The following is a 19,440-nucleotide window of genomic DNA, read 5'->3' as shown; positions in this document are numbered from 1 at the left end:
TCGTTTTCTTAAACTAAAGAGTCTTTAAGAGCTGTTGATAATTAATTATGATTAGTGTCAACTATTTTAGGGAGAGAGGAATTCGGTTGAGCAATTTTATTGTATATATGAATAGTGCTCGAATGCAGATTTAAATGAATATTTTCTTTAGACACAAATGGTTAAATTTGAATATGTTCTCGTTATAAATTATTCATATAAACTTCTAAAAAATAATACATCAAATTAGTAATTCAAGCTCTTCGAGAATTATTATATTTAAATTATAAAATAAATAAATATAATGCAATTTCATTACCTTTTGTTGTGATCATAACAAGCTTAAAATATCATCTCGTTCGATGTTGCTGCGAAACATTCCAAAAATTTATGTAAGCTTTATCCGATTGGATTGACTTTCATGCGTGAGGTACTGTACAGTACCTTACTACAGTGGATTACGTATCTAATTTCGTTTCGCCTATTGGGAGAACGCACAATGCAATCTGATAAATGGCCAACGATGTCACGATTCGAACAACCCATGAAAAATCGCAAAAGTCCGGAGTGAATTGGAATCTCTTCCAAATCTCTTCTGGCCTTGGGAGAATTTCTTATTGTGCCATTATCCCAACAGAAAAATTGGATTAATGATAAACATATTTATTATATACATCAGCGGTTTCCAACCTTTTTTGATTTACGTACCCCCTTGAAAGCCCATTTCTTAAGTTTTATTTCGCATGTTCGTCAAACAGTAGTTGCCTTGGTCAATTATACAGCGTTATACAATTACTTGTAATAATTTTTTAATCTAAAAGCGTTGGAGAAAGGACACAGATAAATATAATAAAAATATAATTATATTTTTATTTAAAACTAAGCATCGAGTGCCGTGACGTCGCCAAAGCTCTCAACGCAGAATCCGAATATTCTTATAGTAGGGCCTATATCCGCCATTATTAATTTCGCTAAATCACCAAGCACATACCTCTGGGGGTATGCGTACCTCCGATTGAGAATTGCTGATATACATTATTATTACTTTGAAAAAAAAAAAAAAAAATTGTGTTATTCGCATCATAGTTATAGTACAGTACATAGAAAAGACGCTTCATAAATTCTTTAAAATTTTATGATGTAATTTTACACTTTTTACTAAAATACTTTAATATAACATACATTATAAAATTTATAATTTAAAGTTTATAAATTATTTTCTATGAATTGGCCTGCCTACATTCTTTGTGCAGAATATTCAACAAAAAATAAGTATAGGCCTATACAGAAAAGTTTGGAAGATTATTTTAAATTTAAACTACAGTATATAATTATTTAATCGTTATTGTTAAAAATTTTCACAAAATATAGGCCTAATCTCCGTTGAATAGTTAGAAATATTAATCATGACTTAAAGAAATATGTTTAGTTTTAGATAGGAGTTATCGCTGTTTTATTTAATATTCTATACTTTTTTTTAAATATCTGCATGTATCAGTTTATAGATAATTTCATTTCTTGTAATTTAATAAAGATTTATTTATCCAAATTAAATTTTATTCAAAAATATTTAGTATTTTTTGTACTCTAATACCGTGTTTAAAGCAGCCAGAATCTAAATGATTGTCGGAAAGTTTTCTCTGATATCATTTCCACATTTCTTACTTAAGCTTAGCAAATGTTAAAGAAAAAAAATTAAAATAGAGAAAATAACTGAAATTTAGAGATAAATACCTTAAAATTAAGACGTATATTTTAATTAATGCAATTTTAACCATAAACCTCTGCAATACATCGTAATTTAAAGTTTTATTACTTGCAACATAATGTGATCTTTTAAGTTTTTAATCGGTAAACCTGTTATATTTAAAATATAATTGTTTTCGGATTTTAAAAACGAAATATACTTGATAAAATGTTTAGATGATTGAGCAATTAAAGTATTTGCACTTGTAAGTAAAAAGAAATAAAGTAACTATTAATATAAAATCATTTTCAATTAATGTAGAGTTATTGAATAGATAAGAATAATTATTTACTAATTAACTATTCCGTTTTCAATTCAGATATATTGTTTAATATCATAAAAGCTTATTCGAGAATGTCTATTCTTTTCGCTCGTTACATATTCTTTTATTTTCTATATAATTTTATTATAAGTTCTATATAATGAATGATTTGATATTGAAAACATGTAGGCCTAGATATTTAGATAAAAAGCAAAAAGAAAGAAATACAACGCTATTAATAATTTATGAAAGTTTAAAATTAAATTAATATACTTGAAACATATTAAAATGCCTTTAAAATGAAAGAATAAGTCAACAAAAATAATAATAATTAAACTGTTAATTAAGTATAAAAACGCAATTTTATTATGCTTATATCATAAATATTGTATTAAAATATGATTCGAATCTTAAAACTGTATTCAATCTGTGTCTAATAATTGGTTTATAAAATATTGTTTGAGTGAAAAGTATTAATAATAATTTCCCCGATCAAGAGAGACGTTCGCTGTATTTTCCTTAAAAATATAAATTTAACACAATTATCAATAATTAAAATACTTTTGCTTTTCGTTAATCGTTATAAAAACAACACAGTGGCCTATAAGACGTTATCAAGCTTATAAATCTAAAAATTAAAACATTAAAAATGGCATTAAAGATAACACGCATACATATTCAACAAGGGCAAGATATTTATACGTTCTAGATTATCAGCAATGAGTTGTTCTCAAATTTGGTTAACAGAATTTTTATATTAGATCGGAGGTTTAGTGAACTGGAGGAACTCTCTCATTATGTGCTGCGGTTGTGTTCTACTTGATCAGAACGTAACAGCTAGTGCGTAATATTTCCAGCCCCTTTGCTCTCCCTAGAGATAAAGTGTCCAGTTTGCTGTTCACCACCGCGCTCTTTTGGCGTCTCTGGTATGAGGACCACCTACGTCGTTTTTCCGTGGCATCGTTTCCTTTTGCAAACCTGATATATAGTATAAGTCATGGACATCACGTGAAGACACTTCTTAAGTAAGGACTGATCTAACTCTAAAGATTTACTATGGCTAGCTCTATGATATACGATCTTTATATTCTGAGTTCGAGATTCAATTTTCAGTTTTATACTTTTTTAGAAAGTGTAAATTTGATCAGAATGCATGCCACATTTCTAAACTAAAATTTTCTTTATCAAATTTGATGGTTGTCTATTCAAGTTCTAAAGGTTTTATTGTTTTGCATTGAGTGCTGTTTGTCGGCTTACTCTCGGTGACATTCTGAGACTAATTTATACAAATAACTGAAAAAGAACATAAATTAATGCCATGTCATTAACAAATTATTTGGTAATTAATTTATTCTTAATTTAAGAAACTTATTTTATCAATGGGCATCAGCAAAATTCTAGAAAACTGTTTTATTTACATTATGTTTAATGTCGTCTATAATAAAAACTATGTTATGAATCTAGTTAAACTTTTATTTACATTTAAGGCATTTTAAGATAGATTACCCTAATAATTTATACTTTTTTATTAATTAAGATCTCATTTTTTAAGTAAACATTTGCTATAAATTACATATATTTGCCTGTAGGCATGCAAATATTCATATAATTTCAGCTTAAGGGAAAACCAAATAAGTGATGACTTTATGATAAAATTATTCTTGATTCTGTATTTCAAATAAACTTTTTGAGCAATTTTTTAATATTTTGAGAAGATAAAATCGATTTGATACGGTTTCATTACTCATTTATCATTTGAAAATATAAATAAACAGTTAAAACCATTCCTAGATTTCCTTAAAAATTTAATATTAGGTCTTATAAACTTGTTCGTCTTTAATACGATATAAATAATATAGGTTAATGTTTGTGAAATTAAGATTTTAATTTATCTTCTATAAAAAGCGATTAAATTTCAATTAAAGTAAAATAGAATCTACATGCTTACCAGTAAACAATCATACGAAGTCTTTCTCTCTATGTCTCTCTGTTAGATAAAAACCTATTTGTTCTAAATTCGGATATAAAATGTTAAAAACAGCTTCGTAAATACAATTTACGAAGCTGTTTTATGGCATTTTCCTGAATAGGAGTTTAAGAAGCTTTTAATGAATTTTAATTTATATAAAGATTATTCCTAGCTAAACTAAAGGACACGAACAAAATAAATATTTCAACTATAGCATTATAAAGAATTCCTATAAGATCAGGACTAACGAATACGTTCAGTAGATCGCAGATTCAGATCGCGTGCACCCAGCGGCATCCCAGAAGGTAAGGCAGAAAGAGAATGAGAGGCCCATTAAACCGACCGATAGCAGGCAAGGTTTTTGATGGCACCATTAAAGTCAGACGATTATACGGACACGACGTGGGTGGTTGGGTAGCAAGCTCAGTTTTGCTACAAATAGAAAATCGTCCGACTGTTCACACCTTGACTAGACCGACTCAACCAGTTTGATTGTTAGGAGGATACGTAACGAGTCCTTAAAGAGCTCGTAAAAAGAAGTGAACGCAGAAAATCCAGTCAAATTTATGATGCCGAGATCTTCTAAACGTGATTTGGAAATCGAAACTAAACTGGCCGCTATACGGCTTTTACGACCAAAGACCTCCTCTGTACATGTCTTATCTTGACGGAAAAACAAAGAGGATGACGGGACTAAATATGCTAGACCGTGGAACCCGTCTTACTCACCCGGAATGGCTCAAGGCTATCGGATCCCTTCACTAGCCATACAAACGTACTGCTGACGGATCCTTTGTTGATGATGTTCAACTAGGACACAATCTGCTTATACTCCCAACTTTTAATTGCACTATTTATGTCGTGAAATCCGATCGTGTCTATTTGTCTTCTTTCAATCAACCTCAATTCAGAGACTTATGAATATGAATTTCTTTTTCTTAATTCTATTTAATTCGCCTACATTTTAATGAATATTTCAAAGCAGTTAAATCAAACCTATATTGCTGAAAATAGTAATTCCAGATTTATCTATATTATTTGTATTTAAATTACACTTGTTATTATAATACTAGTTATATTTATTTTAAGACTTTAAAGAATAAAAAATATTTTAAATGGTTAGCTTAAAATTGCAAATCTCTCTGCAGTTAGAAATGAATTTTTAAGGCATCTTGATAGCGTATAATTAGCACTATTTCTTATGTGAATGAGTCAAATTTGCTCGTAATACGAGCAAACTTAACTCATGTAAGCTAGTATGGATTGGGATTAGCAAAGAATAGCCCATTCAAAATTAACAAGACTTTGAATCGGATCGAATTTGGATCCCTCATGCTGCTAAGTTATAAGAATCCCTTAAGTTTGGTTTTCACATTGCTAGAATATATTTCATAAACAAAAACGTGATGTCATTTTCTGTCTAAAAATTTCAAATTAAATGGATTCCGAACAGAAAAGAGAGTTGAAAGATTCTATTTTAACACTACACCAATTGGAGAGTAATAGTACGTATAGTGAAGTAGTTTTTCTAATTGCTGGAGACGTTATTCAACAGCTTAAAGTTTTCAAATTAGGTGGCTAAAGAAGAGGATAAACGAATTCGTTTACGACTGATTTTTAAGTTTTCCTTGATAAATAAAAAATCTCATATTGAAAAGATACGCAACATTACCAAAGTATCGTTATTAGTAGGCCTATTTCTGTTGTTGGTCATGGACTGTCGTTGAGAAATTCTGTGCTCAATTTTATTGTGGATATAAAACAGAAACAGAATAAGAACCGAAACAATTTTTTTCCGTGATTTCTTTTCTGGTATCTGATTTTGGTTTCTAGTGATGTGTTAATGAAGCATTACTTTTCTGGCACTCAAAGGATTTTCTGTCTTGAATTTACTGAACGAAACTGTATTACTTTAATATTTTTAATTAAAAAATTCAATTAAAAAGTATTTTTTTTTTGTTTTAAAATTGTATGGATTGGCATATTTGGTGTTTTATATTTTAATATAATTTTGAAAATTAGAGATTAAATATTACCGTTTTATTGATTAAAGATTCCTGAAATTGTAAATACCTATATATTAGATAAAATAGAATTTGCATCAAGGTATTCAAATTGTTGTTTTTATTTATTTATGAACTTTTCTTTAAAAATGTTTAGCTTATTTTTTTATTAATTAATAAACAAAATAAAAAATATCACTTCACAGTCGTATAATTAATCATTTTAAAATATTCACTAAATAAATATTCTTAACATTAATAGCAATTTATTTATGAATTTTAGTAGTAAGAACATTGTTTAATTAATATTTTAAAAAGTAAATTATTAAATTTTCTTATATGCTAATTGTAATAACTCAAAAAATAATCCGGAGGTGACATCACTAGGAGCAATTACTGGGAGTAGCATTTATAGTCTACCTGACTTTGCTATTAACATTGCAATAAATAAATAAACCCGATCTTATAGATAAGCTTATAAATATAAACGCAATAACAGTTAAAATTTCTCTGATAATTAAATAAATAATTATGAAATATCTAAAATTGTTTCAATTTTTAGTTTTTATTTAAATTCGAGCATTAAGTTCTATTTTAGTGTGTTAGGAAACTGGATTTATTTCATAAAATTGTCATTATGTGTCATAAAAATGTTAACAATTTGAGAATAAATTGAAAAAAATTGAAAATTTAAACATAGCGTATTTCACGAAAGAATTTCATGAATTCGTACAGATGCAATATTATATAAATGAATGTTGCCGCGTTGTTCGTAAGACTGTTTAAATGATAAATATTGCAAATATTATTTCATGTAAAACTCTATAAATGTAGTTAATTTAATCTTAATGAATATAATATATTAATTTGCTTTTAATGTTTATTTAAAACACTTGAATTACGACTAAACATTGAACAAAACTAATACTTTAATTGATAAATTTGGAGAATGCTTTATAAGAAAACATGTTATATGATTGTTTATATTTTATTTATAAATAAAAAAATGCAATTATAAACTGCCATATTATGTGAATATCCTATTACAAAGTGAAATATTAAGAATAAACATTGTAGTGCTTTAGAATAATTAAAATAAATAGTAACCATTTGGAAATTTCAATATTATTCATGTTTTTGCATTGTAATTAATTTTTTACATCAATTATTTGGGAATTTTTACCGTCATTTTGCATTCGTTAATATATTTATATAGGTCTATATAATAAAGAAATATATCTACTATTATAAATTTCGAGTAAACTACGTTAGATTATATTTTATTAAGTTTTTTAATTATCGGTTATAATGTAATTTAATGAACGTGAAACTGTATTAATAGATTAAAAATTCTTATTTCAATAATATAAATTAAATACAATACATTATATATTCGTCAAATCCTTCATTCTAACAAAAAAATAATATAAAATAAATTTCATAGGAAATTTCTTTCTAAAAAGAAAACGATAGAATTAATTTAGAAAATGTTTAATGTCTATATAATACACTGTATTTTCACTAAATAATATTATTCTCCATCTAATAATTACTTGTTAAAATAAATAAAATCGATTTGTAAAATAAGTAAACGATTATTAAAGTATATATTTTAATTTATAAAACGGTTATTTTAGTTAATATAATATTTAATAAATGGAATTTAGAAATATAAGAATTTTTATATAAACATGTATAATTATCTAACGAAAAATCAGTTGATTAAGTTATACAACGTAATGTTTTTTTTACGTAATATTATTTTGTGTTTTATGAATAAAATCTTTTAACTTTATATTATCCGTATTTTTAAAAGATTTTATTATTTTTTATATAATTTGAATATTCTTTTTCTAGATAATTGGAAAAAAATTTTCGTAGTAAAATTCTGTGTTTCAAACAAAATATAAGAATGTCTTATTGTCTTATATATGTATATATATTTTTACCACGTATTTATACAAATTAGTTAAAGTTTAAAAGATAATCGGCTTATACTTAAGTAGCGTAGTGATCGCCAGTCGGAAATAATGCTTGTTAGAATAGCAATAATATTAACGTTTTATAACAGACTGTTTGTTTGTTTGTTCTTTGATAAAATTTCTTGCAAAAACAATGATTAAGAAGGCATTTTGACACAAAGAAAAAGTTACAAAATTATATAATATCGTAAGGCGTCAATAGATATTAGTGTTGTAAATAAATTCCCAGGATAAATGTATATTTATAATCTCAAAAATTACTGTTAGAAGCTAAAGAGGTTTACATAAATTGATATTTATTTATTTATTTATTCAGAAATTAATAAGCTATGTATGAAAAGTAAAATTTTTATTAATCCTGCAGGATAATCGTAAAAAGCGCAAGTTATATTAAATTTTGAATAAAAGGAACGTCTACATTAATATATAATAATTGTACTTGTAATTCTTTTTGTATACTTGTAGCTTTATATTAATGTAAGATAAATTATTTGTTAAGACAAATACTTTATATTGCACCATTACGATGTTACTTTAAGATATTAAAATGCATACATAATTAGTAACATGTAGCATACTTTTTATATTATGTTTTAATATAAATCTTATGTTATATTAGATATACGTTACGGCTAAAATGTGAATAGGATAATAAATAAAAAATTTAGAGTTCCACTTTAGCCAGATAATCTGAGATCTTTCCAATTCAAGTTGAATTTTATTTTTCAAATTAACCGAAATTTCTATATTACATTAAAAAACGAGGTCAACGAAAATAAATTTCACCAAAATATTGCCAGATTAGCTTTAAAAAATTGCAACTTTAAAGGTAAAACTGTTGGATTAAGCTTTAAAATAGTAAGTACTTTGATTTAAAGAAAATCAATACGTGTAGTACATAGATTTTAAATGACGTATAGCAGGTGTCAATCTGAGTAATAAATACAAGTGAAAAAGGGATAAAAAAATTTGGTGAATCTTTTAATGTTTTTGCATTTTTTGCGGCAATTATTCTCAAATTAAAGGTGGTGTTGCAGTGTGTTTCACATAATCTTGTGTATTCGAAAGGACTTTAAAATGCCTATTTTTGCGTTGTTTTTAATTGTATTTATTAATGTAATATAGTCTTGAACTTTAAAAGTAATTTTTAAGAAGCTTATCGTAGATATGAAAAATCATCAAATTAAAAAATTGTCGCCATATCGCCAATTTGCTTGAAGTGTGCCGATATTCGTTCTGTTCCCAATTGCCACGTAATGGCTAAAAAACAAAATGCTTATTCTCTAAAAAGCAATATCTATATCCAGTTCTATCCAAATAACAAGAATCTATCACTCCACATTATCCGGATAAAACCCGAATTTTAAGTTTTGTTTTTGATTCATTTATCCGTTTTTGGATAACGTCAGCTTTATCCACTTGTGACTTGAATAAAGTTTAAAATTAATACATTGTTAAATATTTTAATCGAAAGACTTGAATAAAATTAACATTAGGCGATTAAGCATAGCTTTATCTGATTCGCAAGCCTTAGCAGTGACGTATCATTCACGTTTTAAAAGAATTTAAGTATTACTTTTCGATATAATCTTTTTAATCAAAGATCATAAGAATAAAAAGATAATGTAAGCAATTAAAATATGAATGCAATTTGGAATAAAACACATTAAAAATTTAAACTTTTTAAGACATTTAAAAATATAAACTTTAGTATTTTGTCATTCAGATTTTCAAAATAAATACTTATAAATATTACTTTAATATTTCTTATAGCGTGGTAATTAATTGAATTAAAATGTGTTTAATCGACTTGTCAAATTAAAACCAAAACGTTTTCTTCCATTACTCATAAAATTTAAACTTTAAAATAAAAGAAATGCTATTTTGCATTATCTCGATTCAAATTACGTTGACTAAAGCCTATTGTTTTGCAAAATTGTTGTAATCTTTAAAGAATTATCGGTATTAAACATCTTTTATTTTTATATTACAACTTACACAGTTTTCTCTTAAGAGTGTAAATACTTTTTATTGTTGATTTTTTGCACATTTTTCTTTAAAATGCTGTATTTTAAAATTGTTTGCATAAAAATATGAATTGCTAATTAATAATGGTTGAAATAAAGATTTAATTGGCGGTAAGATTTTCAATTTTAAAAGATTTAAATAAATTTAATTCTGAATAAAAGTAAGTTCAATTGTTGAAGTTGAACTTAAAGTACAAAATTGAATAAAAGGAATAAACGTAAATTCATAAACAAAATCAACTAAATCAATTGCTAAAGTAACCCTTGGTGCCAAGATAGCGGCTCGTCTCTGATTCCAGCAAGGAAACAGTGGGATGCACGTTCTAACCTAACCTAACCTATTCTAATAATTTGGTTGCTAATAATTATGGTAATTTATTAGAATAGGTTAGGTTAGGTTAGAACGTGCGTCCCACTGTTTCTCTTGCTGGAATCAGAGACGAGCCGCCATCTTGGCACCAAGGGTTACATTAACCAAATCGATGTAATTAATCTAAAACTTATGCAATAAAATTTATGATTTTATTGTTTTTTAAATGATTTTTTAACGTTTATTATGCATTATACATAGTTATAACGCAAATTAGAATATTATTATCAGATTTATAAGTAAATAGAATACATTAGAAAATCAACTGATTATTTAAAACATTAGACTAAGGAAAAATATCTAATGTTTTGAATTATCAATTGAATTCCTAATAAAATATATAAACATATTTTTGTAATATATTTTATTGTTATAACTCAAACTATAATAATCTATAAAGTTAAAATAAATAAATAAAATATGTTTATAATATCGGGTTTTGTTTAATGTATTTTTGTTAAAATAAATGTGAAATTTTTAAAATCATTCAAATTTTTGTAATTTAAATGATAAATAAACATCTATTAGCATATCAGGCGAGAACGTGGCACGCTAATCGTAACAGAAATACGAACATTAGAGAACAATAGTGTTCATTATTGACGTAATAGATGAAAATTTATGATTTCACAATGATTCGTGCTACAATAAGTTCTATGTCGTGCTATTCCTTAAAAATGAAGAACTTTTATTGTTTAAGCTTGAGAGTTTAAACTGACATGAATTTATTTATAAATAAAATTATAACACTTAATTTGTACTACTTTTCCGGTTATTATAGAACAGAGGAAAAGTATTGTAATCGGTCAAATTTTGACCCTCCTGCAGGCTTTTTGAATTTCTTAACATTTTAAGGTTCCTTACTTTCGAAACAGAAAGAAACGAGCCAAATTCTGTACGTATGGTGGGGTGCGTGTGTGTGTGTTGGCTTGTAATTTGCATATATTTCAGGACTTTATGAATCAAAAGTTTTGAAATTTAGCAGAAATTCCTCTATAGGTATAGGGGCATTGATGCTATTACATTTTAGTGATTATAAGTCAATAGGGAGATAAAGGGAGAATTACATTAATGCTACAGATTTTGTTAATCTAAAAAATGTGAACGAAATGTTGTATTAACTTCAATGACTTTTTTATACATGTTATCACTATAAATCTTAAGTTTATGGCAAAAATTCCCATGACACTCTTAATGAAAGGAATAAAATAATATCTTTATGTTTGTCACACATATAATAAATATTCTCTATATTAATATTGTTTTTCATTTTGCGCTATTCACATAATCAATAAAATATTAATTTTTACATTGTAACTGATTATCTTAAAATAAAATATTGATGTTGTAGGCCTACAGGTTTAATTTTACGTATGTTTACCTGAATGAGAAGTTGAAAATATTAAGAATTGGCTTTCTACTAAATAGATGTTATCACTTGTATAATCCATATAAATATTACATCTGTAGACAGAATTGAGAGGAATCGCTTATTATATAATAGTTATATTAATGCAACACAATAATTTATCGTGTTATTTGAAATTCTCAAAAAATAAATTAATATTTTGACAAAAATTTAATGATTTTATTTTCTTCTGTTTAAAAAAAGCATTTAGAGTTATTAAAATATTTTCATATTTAAAAATACGGCCATATTGTCAATTTATTTTAAATATTTTTGTGTTAATATTTTAATAAATTTTCCTAAGAATTCCCCAAAAACAGATTTTAGAAAGGTATTTAATTTGTTCACATTTTTTCATCAATGTTTAAAATAAAGTAGACTCGCTTATTAATATAACGTCAACACTATATTATTTATTTACCTTTTAAAAATCTGGTTTTACATCACTTAATATTTTCTTAAAATCTGTGTGGTTGCCTGTTAGAGATTTATTCACGAGGAATGTTCCGGTCGTTAAGTATACGCGCCTCCAGGACAATTGTTACCTTACACCTTTTTTAAACGAAGTATTGTTGTTTAATTTTTTATCTTCACTTATATCAGGGTTTTCAATAATTTTATAACCGCTAAACTTAATATACATTGTAGTAGACGTTCTTCGCATTCCCCCCCCCAATTCAAGCATTGTTTATAACTAAATTTTGATAATACGGAACTACAGTCATGTTTTATCTTCAAACTTCTTTATTTTTTAGAGATAAAACGTGTTGATTGTTCAGATTTCTTAGAAACTTTATTTAAGTTAAAATAAAATATATCTTATCGAAATGGTGTTAATATGTAAAACAATACCACTCAAAATATATAATATAGTTCGATTTCTTTAATCTTCAATCATTTTTTTTTTTAATTTCTAGTTTTAAGGTCGTATCTAAGATACGATCTTAAAACTGTTTTAACGAATTTCACTCCTTTTATTAGCATTTTTACTTCAAAAATTTGAATTTTATTAATTTATAATTGCAGTTTAATTTAGGCCTACGATTTTATAGCAATGCTCTGAAACATAATCTGAAATATTTCTATATAATGACAATTTTAATAGATTTATTTTATTTTAAACTAAAATTTGAACTTTTAATTCTTATCACGAACAGTTGTATCAAATATTTTTATACTTGTTTTAAATCTAACAGCGGCGTGGCAACATTTGGTTCTTGTGGCAGAAAGTAAAAAGCTCCTTAATAAATACTTGTATTCATATGTGTATTGGCCTATGTACCAAGTATATCAAGGCCTATGTCATTATATAGAAATATTTTTCTCCAATTATATGGAATTATTATTGATTTAATAAATATAATTTAAAAAGTATTAGTGACTTCGATTAATTAGCACCTAGCGCTGAGGCCACGTCGGCCATACCTTCGCTACACCACGGCCTTTATTAAAAATATTGTTTTAATAATTAAATTTTAATAAAAGTTTTTGTGTAGATAAACTTTCATATATTAGAATAGGCCTATGTAAATTTAGATGGTTTGTGTAGTAACTACGCTAAATTTGTTTCGAATTTTATTAAAACCCTACATATCGCTTAAATTTCAATATTTTTACCAAAATAACTTCTAATCTTTAAAATAATTCTATTATTCTAATTAAATTATAATATATTATTATGGTATATGTAATTTGGAGGCTTATTTTTCCATCCAGTTTCTAAAATATTTTCAGAATTATAGCTTTTCGATTCTTTTAGGAACCAGTAGAATTATTGATTATAACTTAAACTGAAACTAAGTTATAAGAGACTAAAACTGTCGAAAACTGTGAAAGATTCGTTCTGATACGTTATAAATTTTAATGTCAAGTATATAAGAATGTGGTAAAATCGTTAGACGATTCTTATTAGGATCATTTGTGTTCGTTAAAAGAAACACTGTTTCTTTTCGGCTCTTCTTATCCAATTCTACCCTCGAAGAGAAACAACGTCTTGCACTGTTCTCATCAAGGGGCACTCTAAATTGCACGTGACACTAAAGAACGGTGATACGAGGATTCGGTGAAGATACCGAACAATTTGCACGTCGTTTCTTTTTCCTAGTTGGAGTCAAGTCGTTATTTTAACTGTCCTGAGATTGTCTCTATTTCTCGGAAGTCAATCCTTGGTTTCTCGAAATTCCACTATTTTCGCCGATGTTGAAGGAATTAGGTATACAGAAAATATTTCTTGTACGAGTTTCTTAATTCTTGAAATTCGGCTTCTTCTGAACTTTTATTATCTTTACAAGTAAACTATAAATAGAAAGCGGGCTAACATCTTTGGCATTTGAATTTTGTAATTAAAATAGTTTACTGTTTTTTTAAAAGAGTCTTAGAATATACAAAGACTTAAATTTCGAAGAGATTTTCCAAGATTTGATTCTAATTTAGATAAAAGATGTCTTCTCTCAAATGTATTAGTGCTTGATATACCAGTACCATTTGTGGTTAACATTAAATAACAATAAAAATAATGTTAATTTACTTTCTAAAAAAAAAAATCCGATACGGTAGAGCATTACAAAATAATTTAAATTTCCTCATAATGATAAAATTAATGCCAAGGTTTGAAGAGAGTTGTTTTGCCACTTTTTTAAAATTAGAAATAGATAAAACGCTTTGAAATATTTTTGAATTTGAAACATCAAAAAAAAAAAAATTAAGATTTGCTGTTAAATGTATTTATACCTACGTGTAAAACATAATTTAACGAACACGTTTCAATTTATATTCTACTTTATTACGAAACTTTCGTTTGTAATCACTGCATATTCAATGTTTTACTAATACAATTCTGTGATGCAAAAAATACCGAGTTATCAATCACAGCAGAAAGACATATTATAATGTATGCACTAAAATTGCTATAAGAATTTAGTGAAAGATGTTCATAAAGTGCACAAGTTGTCTGGAAGGCAGACAGTAAAATGAAAGATGGTCGACCTTAATGATTTTTGACCGCCTCGATGTAATGATGTCAAACCACCGGAAGCAAGACGACACTCAAGAGCTTCTTTATTGATGGGGAGGTCTCCGACCTTCTTTTTCAAGCTTCTCAAACTTTGATCCACTCTTCCACCTCATTCTGCATTAATAGAAGACAGCCTTGTCATTTTTTAAAACTGTACTTTCTCATTAAATATAGTTTCTTTTAAAGGGGATATTTAGCATGAAAAATCCCATCAGATAATTAAATAAAATCTTTTATAACTACAATAAACTTATAATTAGCGTAACATATTCTATACTTATAATAAATAACTATTTATAAGATTTATTAAATAATTATAATTATGTATGCAAACTATAATCATTTTTCAATAAACATTTATCTACGTTGAAATTTCGTAATAAAAAAATATTTTAGAGTTAATATTCTACTCTTGCATCTATGAATTTAAGTAATAAAAATATTTAAAGATTAACTTTAACCATAAATATTTATTACATTGATATTAATCGTCAAAAGTATCCTAGAGCAGAAGTCTGACGTCTTCATCCATTAACAGAAAGTTTATCTGCGGATCTCTGCATCTTCAAATACATCACGGCACTAACAGATGGGTATGTCAGGTGTAGGATGCTGTATAAACATGCATATGACTTCTATAAAAACAAAAAGTAAGCATGAGTCTTGTAGTAAAACACTCTCAACGTATTAGAAACATGCAGTAAAATAATAACATTTATTCTTTCATTATTTATAATTTAAAAATAAATAAGAACTTATAAACAAGATCATTGATTATAATTACTACATTTTACTTTCATTAGTTTAATATTTTACATATATACATTTCCACTTTCTACAATTAAAAATGATTAGTTCTGTATAGGCAAGCTGTAAGCAATCACGGACATGCTACTGCTACTGAAGATATCTAAGTTCGAGGAAAAGGTATGAGGCATAATAAATATCGATAATTATCATAACCCGAAAGAGAAATGCATTACGCTTTCGGGTAAAAATTTATATAGCAGAAGCTAAATGTAGCAATGTAAGACCGGAAAAGCGAATGTTTACGAGACAGTTGTAATGGGATGTGGAGCAGGGCTACCAACAATTTATCAGGACATTCTTCATTTCAACGACCCTGTTACTTTAGAGTTAATTTTCTGCCATAGGGTGGCCCAACGGGGAGGTCCATACTAAGATATGGACTATCGAATTTTACTAGCACACAAATCATTAAGCTTAACTTTCTTTACAATTTGGAAGTTAGAAAGCCGAGAAAATTATGAAAAAACGCGTGTTTCGGATGCTTCGTCTTAAATATATACTATATAGGATTTCTTCTTCTCGTATTTCGGGTTTTTTTTTTACTTTATCCGGCTTAACCTTTTAAATAAAAATATTATATGTGAACGAACAATTATTTTAGTTGTACAACATATCAATTAATCTTAAATTTATACATTAAACTTATTAATTCGAATATTTTCAATTCATATAGACATCTTAATAAATTCTATATTTAAAACAAAAACCGCAAACAAGTTGAAGCTACATATACAATTCAGATTTAACTTTATAACATTAGAATTAAGTTTCATCTTAAATTCTAAATTTTAGAGAAATCGGTTCATTTAAGTTGAATTTAAAAAATATTAAAGTGGGCAAAATACTCCTTGAACATTAATACGGAGAAAAATTTACTTGCCGCAGTATTGTAAGCAAGAGAATTATTCTAAAGGAAGTAAAAAACAGGGAAAATTTTAAATATTTAAAAAGTTTTTCACATTCGAGATAAACAGAAATATATTCTGATGTAGTTTTACAATGATAATGAATCATTAAACTTAAAGATTGAAGATGAACAATTTAACAACTTGGATTAAATACAAGCAAATTTCCTCATTAGAGTTACAGGTCTGCGGAAAGAATAAACGAAATTAACATTTTCTCTGTCTTAATACTTAGTACTTTCGCTATAAAAAAAAAAATAAATAAATAGTTCTTTGCTGATATTTTTGAAATGCTAATTAAAGGATAAAATTCTCATAATTTTCACCTTCTTTTTTTAAAAGATTAAATTCAAGCTTCGTAGTTTTAGAGAAGCTTTAGCTATAAATAAGTATACTATTTCATATTGTTTTTATATACATTATAAATCATTGAATATATTTTCCTCTTAAAAAGTAAGGATATTGTATTATCAATTCAACACTTCAACGAAATTGATGATTCTACATATTACTAAAAATCAAATAAATAATGAAAAATAAAAACTTTGTTGGATTTATTATAAAAATTTATTGAATTTTATAGTGTAATCTTGCGACATATTAATTCTGGTAGGGCATGTGGCATTCTACAATGGCAAAAACGATAGCTCGTCTGACGTAAAAAAAATCCAAAGCCCAGCATGAATAATATCATACATAAATCTTTTAGACATTAAAATCAGATTGACAGTACTTGATTATTTTTATATAAAATAAATCTAGTAAGCTTAAAATACAAAAATCAAAACAATCAAGGTTTACTTAACAATAAAAAACAATAGGAAAAATGAATTGAGACAGCTAAAATTTAATAAAATTGTTAATATAATAATTTATAATAATATCTTTAATATATATATATTGTATGTATTGTGTTATATATATTATATTGTAATTTAAAAAAAATTAATACATAATATCAAATTGTTTTAAAGATTAAATTAGCAATTTATCATTTTTTTATTATTATATTATATTTGCAAATTGACCTAAACTCTAAGTAGTAAAACTATATGAATTTATTATTATTAAAGATTTATTCTGTAGACATTGTTTATTATTTTTGTCATTAACAATAGTTCTATAAGATACTGAAGAAAGCAATAAGACATATAAATTCTGTAATTTCTGAAAAATATATCAAAATATATTTTATTTGATATTATATCAAGGCTTCGAGAACAGTAATTGTTTTGGCCTAGGCGATATATACTGAAAATTAGATACAATGAAAGCTTTAACGGATAAAAAAAATCAACAGAAACACTTGAAATAATAACATCGGTTTATTATTTTGAAATTTATACATTTATTATGTACCACTTTGTATTCTAGAACATAAATAACGATCAGAATTATACATAAATAGTTTTATTACAATTGAATCATTATTTCGAATTTAATAGCATTTTATTTACTTCTAACTTTCGTCTTATTGCTCGAAATCAACATCTGAATACGCTACAACTTTAAATATGAATTGTATTAATGGGATAAGGCAACACAACTTATGTGCAATCTGCTAAGAGAAGGAGGTATCTCCCGTGAGGACTACTTCTATGGGAAACTGATCACTATTTAGGTGTTAGGCACATGAAAGAAACCCGAAAAGTTCTCGCGGCTAGCCGGTTGGTCAAGCGCAAACCCGTGACTAACTACCAGTGTGACTAACTCGCCACGCGATTACTGTGGGCGAGTTTTGAATACGACAAATCTTATATACATACCGAATTTAAAGAATAATTTAATTCTGCCGGGTGAGGCGTAGCTTTCTGAATAATTCTCACATGAAAAATATGTTGATATTGAATAATATTGCTACTACCATTATAAAAAAAAGGCTAAAAATATAAAAACTGATGATGTCGTCGTTAGTTTTAATTTTATTTGCTGATTTAGAAATAGGAAGGAGAAATCCTTATGAATGTTGGTAGAAAATTCTTTCATTTGATTGGAGAATTTTGAGGATTGAATAATTATTGAAATTATATTTCTATTTAGTAAATAAAATTAAAATTTTATACAAAAATATCATAATTCTTATCTGAAAATTTACTTCAGTTTATTATTTATGCAATTTAATTTACAAAAACGTAAAAATTAAATCGGTATTTTTATTTCATAATGAAGTTTTGCACATAGCTAAAATTTGACAGTCAAATTTCAAAATTTCAGATTTATTGATACAAATATTTATTTTTAAATTAAGAAAATTTCTCTTTCGTTTTATCACGTAGATAAATTTAAAATAAAACATAAAATATTAAAAAATATCTTTAAGAATTTAAAAGGTAATTTATTTATTTTTATTTCTCATTATTTTCAAACAAATTTAATAAAATATATAGTTAATAAATGCAGTTTTCTGTAATAATAATATTAACGAAAATGCAATGTTTGATAACAGTCTTTATTCTACATTATCGAGAGTTAATACAGTGGATCTAATTCGGTTAAATCTCTATCTTTGTCGAAGACAGGCTGACTTATTTTTCCATCTTGTCACATAAGGTTGTCGTTTGGTTAATGACAGCATGACATGTAGGAAACAATGGTAACATCAGTCAATGTTGAAGTCCCGACTTACACGCTACGATAATAATCTTGCTTCGGTATTATAGATAATCTTCATTGAATTTTGCAACAAGTTTCAAAAGACAATCGTTAGGATTTAGACTTTTTCAAATTAAATATCAACGGAATGTTCTGCTAATTGCCTTCATATTAAAATTGAAGGATGACTTTGTATTAGCCGATGTATACGGCTTTACGGTAAGTAGACTTGTTAGATCATAAAGTGACGTTCGAAAAATATAAATTCAATAATAATGATAATAAAATTAATAATTTCGGTAAGGCTGATGAGTAAACATACAATTTTTTTGTTTTTAAATCATATTTTTAATATTGTCCGCTAGCATAAATC

General features: G+C 26.3%; 1 long non-coding RNA gene across 1 annotated transcript; it reads right to left on the bottom strand.

Moving 5' to 3' along the window:
• Nucleotides 1-14,507: 14,507 nt before the first annotated feature.
• LOC136974864 (uncharacterized) lies at nucleotides 14,508-15,389 on the bottom strand. The gene is made up of 2 exons (XR_010880711.1): nucleotides 15,238-15,389; nucleotides 14,508-14,874 (listed from the first exon to the last, which is right to left on the bottom strand). It is a non-coding gene; the product is annotated as an uncharacterized lncRNA (long non-coding RNA).
• Nucleotides 15,390-19,440: the final 4,051 nt, after the last annotated feature.

Source organism: Centruroides vittatus, unplaced genomic scaffold (genome assembly GCF_030686945.1).
Source record: "Centruroides vittatus isolate TY-2023 unplaced genomic scaffold, ASM3068694v2 contig_357, whole genome shotgun sequence".
Taxonomy (NCBI): Eukaryota; Metazoa; Arthropoda; class Arachnida; order Scorpiones; family Buthidae; genus Centruroides; species Centruroides vittatus.
Note: the sequence above shows the minus strand (reverse complement) of the source record. Positions and strands in the feature narration are given on the sequence as shown.